This window comes from Nicotiana tomentosiformis, chromosome 6, assembly GCF_000390325.3.
Source record: "Nicotiana tomentosiformis chromosome 6, ASM39032v3, whole genome shotgun sequence".
NCBI classification, from domain to species: domain Eukaryota; kingdom Viridiplantae; phylum Streptophyta; class Magnoliopsida; order Solanales; family Solanaceae; genus Nicotiana; species Nicotiana tomentosiformis.
Genome location: NC_090817.1, coordinates 103,501,502 through 103,526,391, shown reverse-complemented (window position 1 = coordinate 103,526,391; position 24,890 = coordinate 103,501,502). Strand labels below are relative to the sequence as shown.

General features: G+C 35.3%; 1 pseudogene; it reads left to right on the top strand.

Moving 5' to 3' along the window:
- Positions 1–584: 584 nt before the first annotated feature.
- LOC104085984 ((-)-camphene/tricyclene synthase, chloroplastic-like) lies at positions 585–19,061 on the top strand (annotated as a pseudogene).
- The last annotated feature ends 5,829 nt before the right edge of the window (positions 19,062–24,890 follow it).

Sequence of the window (24,890 nt, the reverse complement as noted above, 5' to 3'; positions counted from 1 at the left end):
CAGATTTTTTCTTTCTTTTCTTTTCTTTTTTCTTGATTTTAAATCCTAATAAAAATTAATTAATTAAAAACCTAAATTAAGTGCTAAATCAATCTAATTTGTAGAAATAAACCTAGTTATCTATTTTACCATAATTAATGAATTTAGACTAATAAAAGAAGAATTACTAATTTGCAATTTAAAGCTAAAAGTGTAAAAACGACTCATATTTTTTGTGATTTTCTTTTAATAATGTAATTAAATCATGCAATTAAATCCTAAATGCAACTAGACCTAAAATGTTATGCACGAAATACTTTAGATATTTTGGTATTTTTCTTATGATTTTAGCATGTTAAATATGCAACTAAATGCAAGCAACTTTTAACCAAAATTCCTACAAATTCTATAAAACTAAAAACAATTAAGAAAAGTCTATTTGTGAATTTCTATAGGAATATTTTAGTCGGGCAAAAATCACATGCTCACAATATATATATATATGGCAAATGCTTGGGGATCCAATTACCATATTAAAAAAATCTTTCCACTCATAAAATTTGATCAAATTTGAATGCTATTTATGGCCACCTCCATAAGACCTGCAACTCCTTTTCTTCCATTTTTCAGTGGTAGAAAGGCATCACTTGTATCAAAAGCCAAAGCCTGCAGCATGTCTAAAGCTAATTCCACTAGTCCAAAAGCTGAACCACCATTGAGTCACAGCTCTATTCCAACAAATATGAATACCCATAGGCGTTCTGGGAATTACAAACCTCCTACCTGGCCTTTCGAATAAATCCAATCCATTAACAATGATTATGTGGTACAACCTGTTATTATAAGTCATTCTTGTTACTCAAATATAATATATACTAATATCTCTGTGTAGTATATTTGCACGGATCATAATCACGTGAATATTTTATCAAATGATCATTTTATTTGAAAGTTAATGTTTTTTCTTAAAAAATTTGCGTACGTAGGGAGAGAACTATACGAAGCGATTAAATGAATTGAAGGAGGAAATGCGGAAGAAGTTGAAGATGATGGACGATGTTGATGAAGAAGAATTAGACAAGCTGGAGCTGATTGACAACTTACAAAGACTTGGACTGAGTTACCACTTCAAGGAAGAAATCTTTCAAATTTTGAGAAGCATACACCAAAAACATACGCTACTATAAATTCGGCAAAAACCGATCAAGGTCGACCGACCAACTTTGGTCGATTTTCTTTGGCGCAAAAATGCGGGAAACTATTTTTGAGTCCCGCGAAATTTATGTTTCAAGAAACCGACCAACTTTGGTCGGTTTTTCAATTAAAATAAATAAAAATTAATATTAAAAAAACCGACTAAAATTGGTCGGTTAATTTGGCGGGTCATTTAAAAAAATCGACCAACTTTGGTCGGTAATTTTACTTTTTAATAAAACCGACCAATTTTGGTCGGTTATTTTCGTGCGAAAATACAATTAAAGAGTATAAATCAAATAAAAGAAAGTCTTAAAACAAAATGTACCAATGGTCTAGTGGTAGATTAGTATCCTGCCACAGTACAGATCCCGGTTCGATTCCCAGATGGTGAATCTTTTTATTACATAATTAACATACCGACCAACTTTGGTCGGTTTTTTTGCAATATTTTTTTTTTTTTGAATTTAATTGACCGACCAAAGTTGGTCGGTAATTTCCGATCAACTTTGGTCGGTATTCCTTTCCGACCACAAATACTACAAAAAAAGAGTGTAATTCCGTCCGCTATTTCCGACCGAAATCAGTCGGAAATTGATAATTTCCGACCGAATTCCGACCAATTTTAATTGGTCGGGAAAATAATGGTCGCAAACGTGTACCGACCGAAATCGGTCGGAAACATCAAAGCGTTGACTGACTGTCAAACTTTAATTTCCGACCGAAATCAGTCGGAAATAATTAATTTTTTTTTTTAATTTTCAAATTTCCGACCGAAATCGGTCGGAAACTATTATTATTATTATTATTTTTCATTTTCATTTTCCGACAGAATTCGATCGGAAATTTAAAATAATAATAATTTTATTTAATTAAATAATTAGTTGTAAATTGTAATAAATTGTTAATTTATTTATAAAAATAAATATAAATTCATAATTTCCGACCGAATTCGGTCGGAAATCTGGGTAAAAACTGGGCAAAAATGCCTATTTTTGAGCTACACCACCTGCCAATTACAACCAATATCCATCCTATAATGGCAGCATTATATTGCTGCCATTCAACCATAATTAATCAACAACAATGAATATACTAACAACAACAACAACAATTAACTAACAAAAACTATTAACTACACTAACAACCATTATCTAACAACAACAACAACTAATAACAACCACAACAACAACTACTAAAATGTTCAATAACAAAATAACAATATAATCATCATTCAAAACTAGTCTCAACTAAATATTGACAAGTTCAATACTTTGTTTAGCAATACACATCATTCAATGAGTTTTTTATCTAGCATCATCTCCATCTTCACTCCTAGAACCTTCATCGTCGGCACATAGGGAAGGCTCACGAGATCGGGGAATGGGGAAAGCACCACTAGCAAGAAGATTGGCCAGTTGACCTTGAAGGAGATTAAATTGTTCGTCCCTCCTTTCTAGCTGAACTTGAAGGGTACCAAATTGTTCATCTCTCTTTTTTTCTCTAGCCTTTGTCTCTTCAAGCTCTACTGTCATCTTTGCGATCTTCTATTCCATAGATGATATAGTCGACCTATCAATCGCCTCGATCTTCTGTCTATATAATATTATAAATATTTATAGTAGTTATGAAACTTACATGTGTAGTCTCCGCCCGGTCCTCAACCCATCTATTTGGATTTGTCGGTACCTTCTTCTTCCGGATGTGAGTCTCCATGAAGAACTCATCATGACTCATCTTCATCCCATATTTTTTTCCCCTACAAATATAATAAAACGTGTTAACAAAATTAACATATATAAATATAGTTCGATAAAAATAGACCGAAATATTTTAAGAAATTACCAGTTGTCTTCTCGTATTCCCTATGCTCCTTGAACCCAGACAATGCAAGGAGCCACCCTTCTCAGATGCTCGGGCCTTCTTTTCCAGTTCACTCTGCTTCTCGAATTTCTCGGTGGCCCAATATCTCTGCAGATCCTCTCATATATTCGGTAGAACCCATGAAGACTTCTTGTTAACCTTTCGAGCAGAGCAGAAGGAGTAGAGAGTCTCTTACGACATTTGTACTCCCAATTTGCACAAATTTCACGGTTATACCGGTCCTCCCAGACACACTTAGTGTGCAAATAAAGTATGTAGCGTTAGATTAAAATATTATTAATATAATGCTTAAATAGATAAGAATTGTATTAAAACCTTAAATTGGTTGAACATTTGTTGCACGAGATCCTCTGGAAAGTCACTCCAAGTCGGATGGGGTGCATTATACAACCCGCCAAGAATATCAGTGATTATCTTTGTAACATAATAATTAGGAATGAACCTGCAACATAGCAATTATATTAAATAAACAAGAGTAGTTATTCCCTTCCCTTAGTGGATGACTAACGTCCTCTAACTGTTCATAAAAATATTTTACCTCTTCGTTAGGAGGTTGTTCAACACTTTCATGGGTTTCAAAATCGAAGTGCATCCCAAAAGCATCCGCAACTATTTCATGGTATCTAGGATGTTGAACGTTATTCCCCACCGACCTACTACTTTCACCAACAACTACATTATGAAATACACCATCACTACCATCGATCTCTCCATGACTAGTCCACACAAAATAATTATCCATAAATCCTTTTTTATAAAGATGAGCCTTAACATCCTCCGATCCAAAAAATTACAAACACTTGCACTTCACACAAGGACACCTAATCAACCCTCCAATCCGAAACGGTTCAAGTGACATTGCATGCGTAATAAATTCCTTAACCCCTTCTATAAATTACTTCCTTAAAAACCGATGATTAGGATAATTCCTATTATACATCCAACTACGATATTTCATCTACATAAAGAACGAATAAATTATATTAATCATAGTTCAAATTAATTTATAGAATTAAGTTACATAATAAATTTTAGTTACAATATAATTAATTTAAATAATTTGAGTGCTTATTAATTTAAAAGTTCATATATATCCCTAAAATAATAATAATCTTCTAACATATATAATGCTATCATAAACATAATCAATAGGGGTAAACCCTAAATCTAATTAATCATTAACTAAACTCTAGTTTATACAATAAAAGAATTAAAATTACTTAAATTTAAAAATGTAGATAACTAACCTTGAAAGAGAAGAGAGGGGGTTTGATTTTGGGTGCTAAAAGCAGTGGGTGGTGGTGGCGGAGGAAGCAGTGGTGGCAGCCGGCGGCCGAACAATGGCGGGGGAGGGGAGGGAGACGATGGGGGGCTTTGATTTTGGGTGAGGAGGGAGACAAGAGTTGATTTTGGGTGGAAATGCAACTAGAAAGGAGATGATGAGAAATGGAAGAGAGATAGAGAAAATGGGAAAATGGGGAAGAAGCCCGTCCCTGGCAGATCTAAATTGGAAATTTTCGATCGAAAACGATCGAAAATTCGGTCGGAAATATTAAGTGACATTTGACCGTTTGACCATGCCATTTTCGACCGAAATCGGTCGGAAATGTTTAGTTAATATTTAATAATTAGTTAACTACTTATTATTTATATATATATATATATATATATATATATATATATATATATATATATATATATATAAGTATTAAATATTGTTTATTTAAAAGCTCAATATTATTTACACACACAAATATATAGTATAGTATAATATATATACTAAGTGTATAGTATATAAGCTATATTCGATATAACATTAGCTATATTAAGATGTGTATAGTATATAAGTTATATTCGATATAACATTAGCTATATTATATATTAAGATGTGTATATATATATATATATATATATATATATATATAAGCTCTTTATTATTTACACACACAAATATATAGTATAGTATAATATATATACTAAGTGTATAGTATATAAGCTATATTCGATATAACATTAGCTATATTAAGATGTGTATAGTATATAAGCTATATTCGATATAACATTAGCTATATTAAGATGTGTATATATATATAATATATATATATAGTATAATTTAGCTATATTAAGATGTATATATATATATATATAAGTATTAAATATTATTTATTTAAAAGCTCTTTATTATTTACACACACAAATATATAGTATAGTATAATATATATATACTAAGTGTATAGTATATAAGCTATATTCGATATAACATTAGCTATATTAAGATGTGTATAGTATATAAGCTATATTCGATATAACATTAGCTATATTAAGATGTGTGTGTGTGTGTATATATATATATATATATATATATATATATATATATATAGATGTGTGTATATATATATATAAAAGCTCATTATTATTTACACACACAAATATATAGTATAGTATAATATATATACTAAGTGTATAGTATATAAGTTATATTCGATATAACATTAGCTATATTAAGATGTGTATAGTATATAAGCTATATTCGATATAACATTAGCTATATTAAGATGTGTGTGTGTATGTGTATATATATATATATATATATATATATTAGCTATATTAAGATGTCTCTCTCTCTCTATATATATAGTATAGTATAAGATGTATATATAGTATAGTATATATAGTATAGTATTAGAGTTGTAGTTTAGGAAGTAGTTGAGTCTTGTCTTATTTCGTACCGTTCTGAGACTAGTCTGGTAGGGTTTTTGTCTAAGCTAGCTCGAGGTAATGTCGTGTCTTACTATTCTGCGTTTCAGTGTCAGACCTATTTACTAGCTATCGTTTTTGTTTTTGCTTTTTTCGTTTTTGCTTTGCATCTTTCTTCTAGATTTCATGTTGTTCCTATTTTTCCTATGATTTCTGTGGTGATATTGATATTGTCTTATTTTGTCTTTTTGTTCTCTTGAGCCGAGGGTCTTTCGGAAATAACCTCTTTACCTCTTCGGGGTAGGGAAAGGTCTGCGTACACACTACCCTCCCAGACCTCACTAGTGGGATTTCACTGGGTTGTTGTTGTTGTTGTATATATAGTATAGTATAATATATATACTAAGTGTATAGTATATAAGCTATATATATATATATATATATATATATCTTAATATAGCTAATGTAATATCGAATAAATGTATAGTATATAAGCTATATTATATCGAATATAATACTATATTAAGATGTATATATATATATATATCAAATAAGTATTAAATATTATTTATTTAAAAGCTCTTTATTATTTACACACACAAATATTATTAAATTTATATTTTAATTTGTATAAAAGCGTTTTTCCGATCGAATTCAGTCGGAAATATTAAATTATAATTATTTCGGTTGGTTAATTAAATATATATAATTTTTGTCTTGGGCGGGAAACAAAAAGTTCAAACTTTTCAGACCGAAATCGGTCGAAAATTCTGAATTTTTTTAATATATAATTATTTTTGTACATTATATACAAGTATGACCAAATATTTGACCAATTTCCGACCGATTTCGGTCGAAAATTTAGAAAAGTTTTAATAAATAATTATTTTTGTACAGTATATACAAGTATGACCAAATATTTGATCAATTTCCAATCGAAATCGGTCGGAATTTTTATTTTTTTGCTGTCAGAAAATTTTCTTTGACTTTTGCGACCAAATACTCTTATTTCCGACCAATTTCGGTCGGTTTTTTTTCCGACCGATTTCGGTTGGAAAGCCTTGGACGGAAATCACCCGATTTCTAGTAGTGAAAAATACCGCCAAAATATAAATGATCGTATTTTGGTCGATTTTTTGTCATTACCGACCAACGTTAGACGGTTTTTACCGGATTTCTAGTAGTGATATATTACAGAAGGAGGGCAGAAACATAATCGCGGGAGAATATTCATTATTATACGCTACGGCTTTTAAATTTAAACTCTTGAGAGAACATGGTTTTGATATTTCTCAAGGTATTACGTACTGTTCATCGGTGAATGTTTTGGGGTCCTCTTTTATGCTCTTATATTCAATAGTCTCAAATTTTGTGCTATTTAATAAAAAGATGAAACATTTGGGGGAAGTCGACCTTGTATACGTTGGAATGTTGGCATGCGACATACACATACATACATGTGATCCTATTAATGGCTAGCTTTAATTGCACTAAGCACCCCCCTATTATATGATTCAATTCTAGATAGACCCCTTTAAAAGCAAATACTTACCGCCTTATACTATAAAAAGCCTACGCTTACACCCCCAATGAGGTATATTCATAATTGGGTATGTTACAATATAATTGTTAAAAGTAAATCAAATTTTAAATAAAAAGTTTTTGCTTATCTATTTTAATGAAATTTTAAAAAGAAGATGAACGTATTTTGTTGAAATGTTTTGATCACGTCTTTGATTAAAAAAGAGAACAAGTTTTTTTTTGAAATATGTATCTTTCGAAACTCATTAATAAGAAAATACCATAATTACTTAATAAGATATATGAAAAATTAGTAATAACTTTCATGCACTTTAAACATGCAGTTATTTGTATTTTCATTTAATTATTATATTTTATCATTATATTTCTTATTTTAATTTTAGTTTATTTATTTATTCTTCCGCTTCAAAATTATCTTTCAAATTTTCTTAGTTAGTTGAATTTTCATCTTTATAGAATTTTCATTAATAAGAGGTTTAATATTTTTTAGAAAATATGAATAACATCATTATATATATTTAAGAGTTCCGAAAGATAATATTTTTCCAAATACATAAAAGGCATTAATAAGATTTTTTAACATAAATATTAATTCTTTTTCTCAAACTTTAAAAAAAATCAATATATAAGAACCTTTTATTTACAAGTTTAATTTGTCTTTAAGTAATTATATTTAAATATACTTAGTAAAAGATTATACTTCATAAGAGGTGCAAGTGTAGGATTTTCATAGTATAAAGGGTGTAAGTATTTCATAAAATATAGGGAGTGTATCCGAAACAAAATCATACTATAAAGGTGTTTCGTATAATTACCCAAATTAAGTTATTATAGTATTAGTTACACAATTTAAGAGTTACCAATGTAACAAAAGAAGAACTAAATCATAACCGATAGACTTATCAATGTTTTGAAAAGAATATACAGTCACCTTTATATAACAATCTCTATATAATAATATTTTAATATAAAATCAAAATCTTTTTGGCACCAAATTTTTATATTATATTCTATCTGTTACTAAAACAGTATTTTACCAATTATTACCAACAATAACCATTTTTATTGCAGTAGAATTATCTCTCTGTATATAATTAATAATCATCTTTATAGATATATAGCATCTATGATTACCAATAATCGGTCTCTATGACAAAATATTATGTGAATATATATTTTCATATTATAGGTTTTATTCCATGAAAGATCTGCACATATATTTAGATTTTTTTCTCTTGTTTAGATATATTGAACAGTTACAAGATTGGGGATGATAATTTCAAAGAAACTCATGATAAAGACACAAAAAGATTGTTGCAATTGTACGAAGCTTCGTTTTTCTCTACAGTAACAGAAAATACTTTGAAACTCGCCACAAGAGTCACAAAGTTGGAGTTAAGAATTATCTTGAAAATTATGAACACAGTGAGGAGAATGTAACAGCAACTTTAGTCCGCCATGCATTGGAACTTCCTTCGCATTGGATGATGTTTAGATTAGAGACAAGATGGTACATTAACGTTTATGAGAAAATGCCAAACGCTAATCCTCTTTTGCTCGAGCTTGCCAAGTTGGACTTCAACATTGTTCAAGCAACACATCAAGAAGATTTAAGAGATGTATCAAGGTGTGACGACATCTCTCTCCATATATATATATATATATATCGTCAATACATAGGTTTAACAAATATCTGAAGATTAAATAATTAGGAGAAACTAAAGAAGTATTTCTACTTAATTATTTAGAACATGTTTTTGACAATTTCTCATGTAGCATTGATGAGTAATTAATTATATTTAAAGGTGGTGGAAGAACACATGCCTAGCAGAGAAGTTGCCATTTTCAAGGGACAGATTGGCGGAATGTTTCTTTTGGACAACAGGGAAAGTATTTGAGCCTCAACAAGGACACTGCCGAATAATGCTCACTAAGATCAATGCTTTTGTTACAACCATTGATGATATTTATGGGACTTATCAAGAGTTACAACTCTTTACTAATGCTGTAGAAAGGTAATTTTATGAGAGCAACTACATCTCTAACTTCATTTATCTTTGCTTTACAGTTAACACAAACCATCACTACTAAAAATCTGCTAAAAACCGACCAACAATTTCCGACCAACGTTGGTCGGTCAAAAAATGCGACCAAAAACCGTCCGGGTTGGACGGAAACTGGGGAAAAAAATATTTACATTTTTAAAAACTAAATACCGACCAACGTTGGTCGGTAAATTGGTCAATGAATTGACCAAGCTGGTCAGACAAGAAAATTTTGGATTACCGACCAACGTTGGTCGGTAATCTGGATCCAATTTTTTAAATTTTAATAATTATTTTATTATTTAAAATATTTTATAATATTTAAGAATTTATATTTAAAATTACCGACCAACGTTGGTCGGTTAATGTAGGGGAAGCATTTACCGACCAACTTTGGTCGGTAATTTTTATTTTCTGCAAAATAACCGACCAAAGTTGGTCGGTTATTACGTCAACAATATTGATCAAACTTTCGAATTACTTTTATATTTACTATCTAAATAATATAAATGTAATTCGCTAACACTTTTGTAATACAAATAATTAATACACTAACATATACTATATATAACATGCTATTTGTAAATTGATTCATCGACTTATAACTTACTTAATTAGATGCATCGATGAATATTAAAAACAAAACGTTTGACCTATATCGACTAATAGTAAAAACAAAACGTCTCGACTTATATCGATTAATCTAGCTATGCCATGTATTATTAGTGATGAATGAATGAAAAATAAAAGAATTAATACTAAACATCTGTGACATATATATATATATATATGGATCACAAATTAAATAAACGAAAGAAGATATTAATATTAAGTAAACGAGTTAAATTAATAGGTCAAACATGGTCAAACTTTAACAAGCTATATATATACACACTAACATATACTATAACAAGCTATATATATATATATAGTTAAAGTATTACAGTGAAGTGTGTTTATGTGTGTATATATATATATATATATAGTTAAAGTATTACAATGAAGTGTGTTTGTATGTGTATATATATATATATATATATATATATAAGAACATGAAGCGCTAGGACCACAGGGTCGGGTTCTTTTAGGGATAGACTTGGGAAGATACTAATTAGTATATATACTTTATCATCAAATATATCTATTTGTAAATTGATTCATCGACTTATAACTTACTTAGATGTATTGATGAATATTAATCGATGATTCATCAAAACGTCTCGACCTATATATCGATTAATCTATGTCATGCATTATTAGTGATGAACGAATGAAAAAAGAAGTTATTAGCATCAATTACAATATAGTGTATGTGTGTGTGTGAGAAATTACTCACATACTTAATTATAACTTAGAAAATTTACTTAGATAAATGCTATTATAATTTTTTAAAATTAAATAGTTAATATAATTATTTATAAAGATTATGCTTATAGTTTATAATTATTTATAATAATTGCATAGTTAAATAAAATAAATTCTTGTAGTTTATAATATTTTTTTTTATAATTTATAATATTTTAAGAAAAAAAACACACAAAAAAAAAGAATTTTTTTTTTTAAAAAAAATATCCGACCAAAGTTGGTCGGTTTTTGGTCAAACGGTCAGCACTTAATGTACCGACCAAAATTACCGACCAACTTTGGTCGGTAATTCTAAAATCAGAGAAGTGAAAACGGGGGAAACCCCCATTTCTCTGATATATTTTCCTCTTCAATTCCCTCTTCCCTCTTCCCCTCTCTCCTTCTCCCAACCCTCCCCCTCGCATCCAGCCCTCCCCCTCGCCGTCGCCGTCACCGCTGCCACTGCCACTGCCGCCCCTCTCCTTCTCCATCTCCTAAAAATTCTAGGTTTGAATTATTACAACCCTTTTATTTATTATTTCTAGGTTTTGTTAATTAGTTATGAATTAGTTTCAATTGATTAGTGTTTCAATTATTTGAACATTGCATTTTATTGTGGATTAGGGTTTAGGTCTTGTTTTAATTAGTTTTATTAACTAATTAGTTTTGTTAATTAATTTATAATTGTAGAATAAATTAATTTGTTGTTGTGAATCGAACTTTTAGGGTATGGGTTGAATTTCTTTAGTTTAGTTAGTTTATGTTTAAACTCATAGGATATGAATTGAAATTTTAGTTTTTAGGATTTGTTCTTGTGAATTGAACTTTTAGGATATGAATTGAACTTTTAAGATATGAATTGGACCTTTTGGATATGAATTGAACTTTTAGGATATAAATTGGTGTAATTAGGAAAAAATAATTATCTTGAATTAACTAAAAAAGATATAATTAATTTATAATTGTAGAATAAATTAATTTGTTCTTGTTTTATTTGTATAGATGGAACATCGTACTTGGATGTACAATAGAAATTATCCTAATCGGCGGGGATTGCGGGAGGATTTTGTAGAAGGGGTTGATGACTTTATTAGACATGCAATGTCACTTCCACCATACCAAAGTGAAGGAGTAATTAGGTGCCCTTGTGTCAGGTGCGATTGTATGAAGTTTAAAAAATCGGAGGAAGTTAAGCTTCATCTTTATAGGAAGGGGTTTATAGAGAATTACTTTGTGTGGACTAATCATGGAGAGATCGATGGTAGCCGTGGGATATTTCATAACATGGTTGTTGGTGAAAGTAGTAGGTCGGTGGAGAATACAAATCTTGATTCTAGAATTCAGGATATGATTGCGGATGCTTTTGGGGGTGAGCGCAATGAAAATGTTGAACAAACTCCTAATGATGACGCAAAACGTTTTTATGAACAGTTAGAGGAAGCTAGTCGTCCACTACGTGAAGGAAGTCCGCACTCTGAGCTGTCTGTTGCAGTTAGATTACTAAGTATCAAATCTAATTGGAATATTTCTCAAGCAGCCATGGACTATTTCATTGACCTTATGAGTGAACTAGTTGACCCTAATATCAACTTACCTGGTGATTTCTATAAGGCGAAGAGATTGGTTTCTAAGTTAGGACTTTCGTCAATGAGAATTGATTGTTGTGAAGATGGTTGCATGTTATATTATAAAGATGATGCAACTTTAGACAGTTGTAAATTTTGCGAAAAGCCTCGTTTCAAGAGGCTTTCCAGCGGGAATATGGTCGCTGTCAAGGCAATGCATTATTTACCTCTTATACCTAGGTTAAAGAGGTTATATGCGTCGATGAGTTCTGCTCCTCATATGAGATGGCATTTTGAAAATAGAAGACCACCTGGTGTTATGTGTTATCCTTCAGATGGAGAAGCTTGGAAGCACTTTGATAGGACATATCCAGATTTTGCTAGTGAACCAAGGAACATTCGGTTAGGTCTGTGTGCCGATGGATTCACGCCTTTTTCTATATCTGCGACACCATATTCATGTTGGCCTGTCTTTCTTACACCTTATAATCTACCACCTGAGTTGTGTATGACTAGTCCATATATATTCTTAAATTGTATTATCCCCGGTCCACGTAATCCGAAAAGTTTGATTGATGTATATTTGCAACCTTTGATTGATGAGCTAAAACAATTGTGGTATGATGGTGTTGAAACATATGACATATCAACCAAGCAGAATTTTAATATGCGTGCTAATTTAATGTGGACTATTAATGATTTTCCTGCGTATGGAATGTTGTCTGGGTGGATGACTGCTGGGAAGCTAGCTTGTCCTTACTGCATGGAAAATAGTAAAGCGTTCACTTTGAAACATGGCCGAAAGCAATCATGGTTTGATTGTCACCGTCAATTCTTGCCTGATGATCATGAGTTTAGAAGGATGAAAAATGCATTCAAAAAGAATAAAGTGGAATATGATTCTCCACCTCCGATACTTTCAGGTGAGGAAATTTGGGAGAGGGTCCAGAACTTCAGTAAAGTTACTGAGGCTCCACCTTTATAGATTCCCCGGATATGGTATTAATCATAATTGGACGAAACAGAGTATATTTTGGGAGTTGCCTTATTGGAAGGATAATCTTCTCCGACACAACCTTGATGTCATGCATATTGAGAAGAATTATTTTGATAATTTGTTCAACACAGTGATGGATGTTAAAGGTAAGACAAAAGATAACCCGAAGGCTAGAATGGACTTACAAGAATATTGCAGGCGGCCTGAATTATACTTGCAGACAGCAAACAATGGTAAGGTGTTCAAGCCCAAAGCAAGTTACACATTCACTTTGGAGGAAAGACGACAAATTTGTGATTGGGTTACGAAATTAAAGATGCCTGAGGGTTATGCGTCGAATCTTGGAAAAAAAGTAGATATGGAGGTAGGGAAGTTGAGCCATTTGAAAAGTCATGACTGCCATGTTTTCATGGAGACCTTAGTGCCTATTGCATTTTGTGGTTTGCCTGAAAGAATCTGGAAACCCATCACAGAGATTAGTTTGTTTTTCAAAGACTTGTGTTCTACCACATTAAGGGAAGAAAACCTACTTCGGATGGACCAGAACATCCCTGTAATTTCTAGTAAGATGGAAAAAATATTCCCATGTGGTTTCTTTGATGTGATAGAACACCTTCCAATACACCTTGTACACGAGGCACGACTTGGAGGGCATGTTCAATGCAGATGGATGTATCCCTTTGAGAGGTAATATTATAAGTTTGATGTACTATTCTATTTTATTTGAATGTTATTGGCTAACATGAGATTATGTAGGACAATTGGCAAATGCAAATAATTTGTTAAGCAGAGGAATAAGATTGAAGGATCTATATGCGAAGCCTATCTTGCAAAGGAAACTGCACATTTTTGTTCTTATTATTTTGAGAGTAACGTGCCATGTTCTAGGAATAGGCCCAATAGGCACACAGTCGAATGTGTGAATGATCCATTATATCCACCAATGTCCATATTCAATCAACCAGGCCGATGTTCTAAGGATGTTAGAAAGAGAAGTTTGAGTGATATGGAGTACAAGTCAGCTACACTTCATGTGTTGCTAAATTGTCCCGAAGTTGTACCATTTCTCAAGTAAGTATTGATTTATTAGTTATCAAAATATAAAATTTACTGTGACTACATATTGATGCAACTACTAAAAATATTTGATATGTCACAGTCACTTCGTGGGTCAATTTGGCTATGATGCTGTATATACGAGATTTGATACGTGGTTCAAACAGTTTGTAAGTGTGTGTGTGTGTATATATATATATATATATATATATATATATATATATATATATATATACATATGTAGTGAATGTATAAAAATTGATTCATAAGTTGTGCTAACTTATGACTTTTTTTAACTCTATGTAGGTAAATAATCCAAATAATGGTGTAAATCAATTTTTGAAAGATATATCTTGGGGACCTGGGCTTCAGGTCACAACAATGTCTAAGTACGTAGTGAATGGTTATAAGTTTCATACAGAGGATTGCTCTAAAAATAAAAATAGCAACAACAGCGGGGTGTGCGTTCTAGGTGGTGATGGCAATCAAGTTGGAGATATTGATTATTATGGTGTGGTCAAAGAAATATTACAACTAGAATATACAGGTTGGCCATATAAGAAATTGATACTCTTTAGATGCAAGTGGTTTGACCCAAATCCAACAAGAGGTACAAGAGTACACAACCAATACAACATAATTGAGGTTAATCATACGAGGGAGTATGATCGCTATGATCCTTTCATAATTGCACATAACGTTAGGCAAGTGTATTATGCTCATTATCCATTGCGGCGGAATAAGTCCGATTGGTGGGTTGTAATAAAAACTAAGCCTGTAGTAGGGTGGAGGTATTAGCTCTGACCCGCCTACACCGTCTTCACATGCATCTGATACACATACTTCGGATGGTGATGACGAGGTAGTGCATTATGATCGATATGGCAGGATCATCATAGTCCCTGAGGGTGATGGGTAAGTGTTATTCATTATTTTTGCGTCTATTGATTTGTAACATTTTTACTAAGATATTAATGTGTTTTTGTTGTTAAATTGCAGGTTCAGGCCGGGTAATAAAACTACGAGAATAATCACCAATGCCATCAGAAAGCTTTATGATGGCCCTTATGCGACTTGGACTGATTGCCCATTCTCACTAAAGGAGCAAATTTTTAATCAATTTAAGGTATAAATGTTCTTTTAAACAGTTTAATAATTTATACTTATGATGTTTCCATCTAATATTTAACTTTTGAAATACAGAGCAAGTGTGTATGGGAAGACCGCTATAGCGCGGAAGTGGCTACAAATTTTCATCATAAAGCTCGCAAGAGATTGGCGGATGCTTTCTCGGATGCTAGAAAGAAGAACAAGAGGCCTGGCTGGTTACTTGAGAATTTGTGGAATGATTTGCAAAGGCAATGGCTTACCGCAGAGTTCTTAGAGAGGAGCGAAAAAGGAAAGAAAGCTCGTGCATCCGAGAAGGGAGGCTCCTTGCACACTGGAGGTGCGATCAACCTAGGGACAATAAAAAAAAGATTGGTACGTAATTGCTTAAATTATTTTACTTTTCTAAGTATATCTATTCTGTTTATTAACTAAATTAATTTGTTTTCAGGAAAAGAAGTATGGGCGTCCAATGAGTCATGATGAGCTATTCAAGGAGACACATGTTGTGAAGAAGAAGAAAGAGGGGGATCAAGATAGGTGGGTCGAGGACCGGGCCTCGACTGCATATGTAAGCTTTCAATTTTATTTAAGTATTATAATTTACTTTTATAAACAACTTGAAATACTGATTTAATTTAAAATAATATAGGGTCGCTACCAAAGTAACGTGGAGGAATTCATCCGTAGTCATCCAGCTGGTGAATCGGGTGAGCCAACCCAACCTTCGGACGAGGATGCTGAAAGAATATGGTTGGAGTCTGTTGGCGGTCCAAAATGGGGGAAGGTATACGGGCTTCCTACTAAAAACTTCCATCGCTATAAGTGTGGAATGCGAGGAATAGGGACTTCCTCGCATGGCCAGCAACTTAATAGGGAGAGCCTCTCCGCTATGCGGGAGACAGTGACAAAGCTCACAGCAGAGCTAGAAGCGTCCAAGGAAAGAGAAAGGTTTAGAGATGCTCAATTCCTTGGCATGCAAGCTCAGATCAGAACTCTCCTATCTAGTGGAGCTTTTCCGTTGCCCCAATCTCATGAGTCATCTCCAGAGGGTCGACCTCCACGTGATCGTTCCTCCCGCCCTGCTCGTGATCGTTCCTCCCGTCCTCCCCGTGATCGTGCTTCCTGTCTTCCACAAGACCGTTCTCTATATCGTCTTGTAGATGAAAGTTCATCAGACGGTGATGATGATGTTGTACAAAACACCCCTTGACTTTTATATACTTTGAGCTAGACAAATAGAACCAGTTTTGAACTAGTTGTAATTAGTTTTAACTTGGTTTTGAATTTTTATGTTCAATTGAACTTTAATTTATTAGTTTTAAAGTATTTATTGAATGTTTTGGTTGTTGTTGTTGTGTTGTTGTTGTTGTTGTTGTTGTTGTTGTTGTTGTTGTTGTTGTTGTTGTGTTTTTGTTTTTGTTGTTGTTGTTGTGTTGTTGTTGTGTTTTTGTTGTTGTGTTTTTTTTGTTGTTGTTGTTGTTGTTGTGTTGTTGTATTGGTATGCTGGCAAGTGGTTTAGCTGCCAAAACAGGCATTTTATGCCAAAATTAATCCCAGAAAAACCGACCAACGTTGGTCGGTTTTTAATAAAAAAAAAATTATTCCAAAATACCGACCAAAGTTGGTCGGTTAATGAACGTTGAATTCCCAGAATTCAAGACTACCGTCCAACTTTGGTCGGTATTTTGCTTGCATTGTTGAGATTACCGACCATAGTTGGTCGGTAATGTTTAATTTTAATTAGTTTTAAAAAATATATATTTTCAATTACCGACCAAAGTTGGTCGTTTTTTTTTAATTTTAATAATTAATAAAAAAAGATAATCCGACTAACTTTGGTCGGTAAAATTAAATTAATAAAATACATTTCGGACCAAAGTTGGTCGGTAAGTAATTAAATTTGTCAGATGGTCGTTTTAATATACCGACCAAAGCTGGTCGGTAATTTCCGACCAACTTTGGTCGGTAAGCCGTTCCGACCATCAAAATACCGTCCACACCGTAAAGGTCGCGTTTTGGTCGGTAATTTTTCATAACCGACCAACGTTGGTCGGTATTTTTGGTCGGTTTTTAGCGAATTTCTAGTAGTGCATGCGTTACTCAACTTTTATTGTTTGTCTCAAGATAATGATTAAGAGACTAACATTTTCAAGATTTTTTTTAATTAGCTTCTTCTTTTCACGTACGTTCAAATATTTGTAGACTAGCTAAGTTGGGTCTTGAAACGATGTACTTGCTCTAATAATTAATTGACCCCTTTATTCACGTTCGGTTAGAATGTAAAAATATATTTTTCTGGTAATAATTAATGCATTCAGATGGGAGCTAAAAGCAATGGAGCAACTTCCAGAATACATGAAAGTAACGTACCTTGCGCTGTTCAACACAATCAATGAAATGGCGTATTAAGTTCTTAAAGAGAAGGGTATCAATGTCCTACCCTACCTTACAAAATCAGTAAGAATTCATATGGTTGTTATTAGAATATATTTTTTGTCCCAGAGATTAAACATGCCTATTTTATTAATTTCCTAAATATCTAATCTGCTATTTGAAACACATGCACGTTAATTAATTAGTGGACAGATTTGTGCAAAGCTTACTTACAAGAAGCAAGATGGTACTATAATGGACATAAGCCAACTCTGCAAGAATACATGGATAACGCATGGATCTCAATTTCAATTCCTATGATATTAATCCACGCATTCTTCTTAGTTACCAACACAATTACCAAAGAGGAATTGGAATCACTAAGCAAGTACCCAGACATAATTCGCTGGTCTTCAACAATTGTTCGCTTCGCTGATGATTTAGGGACATCATCGGTATGCTTTTATACCTTTTATTTCACATGAAATTTATTTGGCTCCTCATTCTAATCTACTTTATGGTCCAATAGAATATATGGAGATATATGTGACTAAAGAAAGATATTTCAAAATTTATAAATGTTATAGCGTTTTAAAAACTTTCATGATGAGATATATATTCAAAATAAGAAATGAACGAATTGCGATGAGTTTGCATTTCAAATTCAAATTTGTTTGGGTCTATAGTAACAAGGGGCAATGAATTTAAGGTTTCAAATCCCTCCAGAAAAATAACCCCTTATTTTTCTTTCGGATCAAAATAGTATGAAATATATGGCCTTCAAAAATAATTAGTAGACGTTACAAATTCTCGATGTCTCATATAATTTTTCTTTTCCTATATTTATTTCAGTATGAATTGGAAAGGGGGACGTTCCAAAGTCAATTCAGTGTTACATAAACGAAAAGGGTGTTTCGGAAGAAGAGGCAAGAGAACACATACAATATTTGATAAAGGAGACATGGGAAATGATGAACAAAGCTCAGAGAGACAACTTGCTATTTTCTGGAACATTTGTTGAAGTTGCAAAGAATACTGCACGAACGGCACAGTGCATATATCTGCATGGAGATGGGCATGGAATTTCAAACGCCGATATTAAAAATAGCATCTCCAAAGTACTTTTTGAGCATATCACAGTTCCAAATCCATTGACTCCCAATCCATCCCTATAATTAAAGTTAGATACTAGTATAATTTATTTGTATCAAATAAGACTCTTTAATTTGTGCTTGCATAATACTGTTCGTGAAAGCAGTAGTGAGTAAGAGAAAGTAGTGAACTTATTAATTACGCGATATATAACTTATTTTGATGGTTGTTACCCATCATTTCACAATGTACGTGTGAATAGATTGTATCATGTAACGATCCGACTTGTCGTTTTAAGAATTAACGCCCCATTCAGTAACTCAAGATCTCGAGCAGCTTTGTAATATGTATTATGACCCGCAGGTGTGGTCGAGTTTGATTTTCGGAAGATTCAGAAATAAATTGAAAGAACAATTCTTAGTTACAAGCTTAAATGGAAAGAGTTGACCGGAGAGTTGAGTTTTGAGCAAACGACCCCGTAATAAAATTTTGATAATGGCAATATGTCACAACTCGCAATTTGGAGTTGTGATTTCGACCAAGAACTGGTGAGAAAAGGTCCTTCTGATGGTCTGACGTAGAACTGTCTACTCGGGCAACTTGGGCTTTTTAATTTTAAGCATATATAAGAGGGTATAGGTGATGAAAGCTCCGACCTGCCTCCCCCATACGTGCTTCCACCGAGCCGTATCGAACGAGCTACCTTTGGGGCAACCTCAAGGGCCTGCCTAGATGGCTCAAAGGAGTGTCAAAGGCATCCATACAAGTTTGGGAACTCTATGGACGGCGCAACGCCTTCGGGCTAGCGTTGGGCATCAAAGTGGTGTTAGAGGCTCGATGTGTGGGACGGCCAGCCCCGCGGGCTGCCGAATGTTTGAAAGAGACCTCCGTGCCGATTGGATACTTGACGCACCTGTCTTAGGGGTATCATGTGTCTACTTGTGAGCATGGCTTGGGTTCAACCATGCAAGCAAGGGTCCGTTGGCCTAAAGGTGCAGGTGTGGGTGACACTGCACTACTTCGAGATGGAAGCGTGCCACGAGGGCTATGTATGGGCATGACACGAAAGACGCGCATGACAATGGCCAAGGTTTAAAGGTTTCCTTACTCGAGCGAGGCACGGGCTAGTCGCGGATGCACTAGGAGACCGTCAAGCTCGAGGATTGGGCTGTGCACGCAGGAGCGATGCTCAGTCTTGGCGAGGGAGAAGACATGTCCTGAGCCAAACCCCCGGGCGCGCAAAGATTGTGATCCTAAGATGAAGCACCACGACATGTCTAGGGCCAAGGGCCTAGACATCTTACGAACGGAACAATTGGGGCATGCCTTCTAGGCAGGCCTCACCAACAGGCACATGATCGTGCTTGAAAACCTGGGAAAGGATTGAAGGCTAGCCTGCAGAGAGGGGAGTTGCAGGCGCCGCACGGGCGAGCAGGTGCCGCTACCCAATGTAAGGATTTGGGCCCGTGACACTTGGTATCAGAGCTGATTAAGGCCATACTATGCCATGGCACAACGCCAAGGCAAAAGGCTATATATGGCGAGTGCATTTTGGATGTCAGTGTGGAGATTGCGTCAAAGCAGGGATTGATGTTCAGATGCCGCCATAGATTGAGAACCCGATACTAATGGTCCAAGAAAGAAATGGGTGATTCCATTGTCTTTCGAGAAAGTCTAGGTCGCTACTGAATGAGGTGATATGTTGATGAGTCGGATGGCCAAGAGAATGCCATGTTTGCCAGGTCGTGCAACCATATTACGAAAGAGTGGGAGCCTTGGACTATAAACTTTGGGCATGATCATAGTAGAGATCTCACCAAGGATGCGTGTAACGCATCAAGTTGAGTGTCTTTCCTTCGGGATAGACATGTGAGCTGCCTAAGGGCATCATTGCCAAGGTGAGGAAACGAGTTCGAGGGTATAGCGAAGCTTCTGAATTGGGCGAGTTTCCAAGTTAGAAGGTGTCATCATTATGGAAAGGGGTATGTCGAATGATCGGGGACCGTGAGTGTCCAAGTGCGAGGCATACCGAACCGGGAAGCTGTGCTAGCAGGACCAAGAGGGTGCCTGTCTATATGGCGAATATTGAAGTACTACCGGGAGCATTGGCTACTTGCTGAGGAAGTGACAGTTGGAAAACAAAGAGCTTTGTTCGTGAATGCGGCGATGCTATGACTTTGATAATGAAGTACTCACCAAAGGTCGTCCCAAGTGCTGGCCGAATGCCAAGTGGGACGACAGTGCTAAGGTGTATCCTCCACATTGAGTGTGGGAGGATCTCACCTATACAAGAGGCATATGGGCAAAGTTGTGAGTCTGGAAGCCAACACATCTTCAAGGTAGTGACGGCAAGGAAAAACTACAGGAGCTATGCCAGAGGTGTTTGAAGGCTATATGAGCGATTGAGCTACTAGAGCCGGGCCAAAGAGCACGTTGATGTTCTAACCTGTTAAGGGAATGTTTCAGACGAGGGTCATGGTGTAGTTGACTAGTGTGGGTCAACTACAATGTGAGACACCAGAGGGTGCAAGTGCGGAGGCACTTTTCAAGTGAACATCGAAAGGCGATAAAGTGCAGAGGCACGCTTGGAAGATACTTGGGGGAGAAGTGCATGTGGCATGACTGCATTTGAGAAAGGACATCGAGGAAGTCCAACCCACAGGACAAAGGGAGCTAAAATGGGCATACCTGAGGGGTGGACTCCGGGATGTCTTAAGACATGATGTGTCATCGGGAACGATGCCATTATGAGTGTGGGAGGATGTCACAAATCGCAATTTGGAGTTGTGATTTCGACCAAGAACTGGTGAGTAAAGGTCCTTCTGATGGTCTGACGTAGAACTGTCTACTCGGGTAACTTGGGCTTTTTAATTTTAAGCATATATAAGAGGGGTATAGGTGATGAAAGCTCCGACCTGCCTCCCCCATACGTGCTTCCACCGGGCCATATCGAACGAGCTACCTTGGGGGCAATCTCAATGGCCTGCCTAGATAACGCAAAGGAGTGTCAAAGGCATCCATACGAGTTTGGGAACTCTGTGGACGGCGCAACGCCTTCGGGCTAACGTTGGGAATCAAAGTTGTGTTGGAGGCTCGAAGTGTGGGATGGCCAGCCCTGCGGGCTGCCGAATGTTGGAAGGAGACCTCCGTGCCGATTGGATACTTGATGCACCTATCTTAGGGGCATCATGTGTCAACTTGTGAGCATGTCTTAGGTTTAACCATGCAAGCAAGGGTCCGTTATCCCAAAGGTGCAGGTGTGGGTGACACTGCACTACTTCGGGATGGAAGCGTGTCGCGAGGGCTATGTATGGGCATGGAACGATAGACGCGCATGACAATGGACAAGGGCTAAAGGTTGCCTTACTCGGGCGAGGAACGATCTAGTCGCGGATGCATTAGGGGAGTGTCAAGCTCGAGGATTGGGCTGTGCACGCGGGAGCAACGCTCAGTCTTGGCGAGGGACAAGACATGTCCTGAGCCAAACCCCCAGGGTGCGCAAGGATTGTGATCCTAAGATAAAGCGCCACTGTATGTCTAGGGCCAAGGGCCTAGATATATTACAGGTAGAACAATTGGGGCATGCCTTCTGGGTAGGCCTCACCAACAGGTATAGGATCGTGCTTGAAAACCTGGGAAATGATCGAAGGCTGGCCTGCAGCGAGGGGAACTGCAGGCGCCGCACGGGCGAGCAGGTGCCGCTACCCAATGTAAGGATTTGGGACCGTGACAAATAGCTTCGTATGATAATTTCAGACTTAGGCGTATGTTCAGATTTGGATTTGGATTTGGAAGTCCGTAGGTCAATTCGACGCATTTTGGCGAAAGTTGGAAAATAGAAGATTTATGGAAAGTCCAACCGAAGGTTGAATTTTTGATAATGAGGTCGGATATTACAGAAATTGGAATAGCTCCATTACATCATTTATAACGTATGTGAAAAATTTGAAGTCATTCCGGATTGATTTGATACGTTTCAGCGCAAAATATAGAAGTTGGAAGATTTGAAAACTCATAATTCAATTTGGTGCGTGATTCGTAATTTCGGCTTTGTTCGACGAGGTTTGAAGCCTCGACTAAGTTCGTATTGTATTTTTGGACATGTTGGTATATTTAATTAAGGTCTCGAGAGCCTCGGGTGAATTCCGGATGGAACAGATTGATTTTGGACTTGAAGGAATTGTTGGAAATCTGTGACTGGTGTCATCGCATTTGCGATAAAATTGATCGCAGATGCGCCATGACAAAAATGGGGTCGAGGTCGTATAAGATAAAGGGACTAGCCTTAGCAGTGGTCGCAGGTGCGAAAATATCCCGTACTTGCGAGATCGGAGAAGCGGAGAGGAGACCGCAGATGCGATGTGGTTGTTGGTAGTGGCCTTTGCAGAAGCAAGTTTTGGCTCGCAAAAGCGGCTCCGCAGATGCGGCGACTCGTACGCAGGTGCGAAACTAGGCAGAAACATAAGGATTGAACTTGGTCATTTTTTCCATTTCGTTTTAAAATTTTTGGAGCTCGGATTTGGGCGATTCTAGACGGATTTGTCACAAGCTTGGTTGGGATTTGAGCGGTCTGAAGGTCAATTCAAGCAAGAAGGCAATTTTAGAATATCGGCATAACTTCAAAAAGGTAAGTATCTTGCCTAACCTTGAGTGGGGGAATTACCCCTTAGGCATCGAGTCTTATGCGCCATTTGTGAAATGTAAAAAGCCGTGTACGTGAGGTGATGAGTACGTACTCGGGATATATGTGTAAAATTTATTGAGTTAAACTCTTGGGAATATTGTGTAGTAAATTAGATAATTGTTGGCACTTATTTAATCATCTGTTTGCCATGCCTCAATTCACATTTATTGAATTTGTTTTTATATGGCGATTTGATGTGAGTGTTACCTGTATATTTATGTGAATTTTGTGAGTTTGATGGTTTGATATTTCTGGAATTTAATTTCATTATGGATTTTTCCTCTGCAAATAATTAATTAAACGAGATTAAGAAGAAGTGTTAACATAATTATCAAAAATTAGATTAATGAAGGCGTTGCCCTATGCTGATTATTTTCTATCTTTGTTGATTGTTTTTGAGGTTTTATATACATTGTGTGGGCTATTTGTTCTGAAATTAATTGATTTGTTATATCTTTGGAATTGGTTGTGGACATTGGGAAAATTGTGATATGAATTGATTTTTGTTATGTTGCCGTGATAATATTTCGTGTAAATTGTTGAGTTATTATTTTGAGGATATAAGGGTGACATTCTACTGTTGATATTTTGTGGGTATAAGGATGACATTTCACTGTTGTTATGTGTGTTGGGATATTGTCTGGGCAGAGTGATAAGGGTGGCTATAAGAGAGATAATGGTGGCAATAAGAGCGATAAGGGTGGCAATTGATATTGTCAGAGTGGAGGGATAAATGAGGTTATTATACGAGTGATAAGGGTGGCTATAAGATAGATAAGAGTGGCTATTGTCAGGGATGATATGTGATGATGTGGAGCTATTATGTTGGTAATTTTCATATGATGTTGGGGTATTCCTTATGTTTATTTTTATATCTTGTACTACTTTTCTTGTTGTTTCGGTAAACGTGATAATAGCCTGATTTATGTTGAAATTGTGAGCCTGTGGCTATTGCCGGGTAGGTAATGTTATATGGGATCGGGTTGCACGCCGCAATGGATATGAAACGTGGGCATGAGGTGCCGGGAAAATATGATGGTTTTATTATTGGCATGTGAACCGTCCGTGCAGCTGCGATGTGAAAAGTGGACACGAGGTGCCGGAGAAATATGATGATTTAATTATGGGAATGAAGTGCCGTGGAAATATGAAAGTGGACTGAGACACGTGTTTACGAAAAATATGAAAAAAGGCCGAGACCCATATTTTTATGATTATGAAATGGGGTGTCACACGGTGATTTTTAATTGAAAGAATTATATTCAAAATATTATATTTGAAAGAGATTTATTGAAAGAATTATATTTGAAATATACCTATTTGAGGAA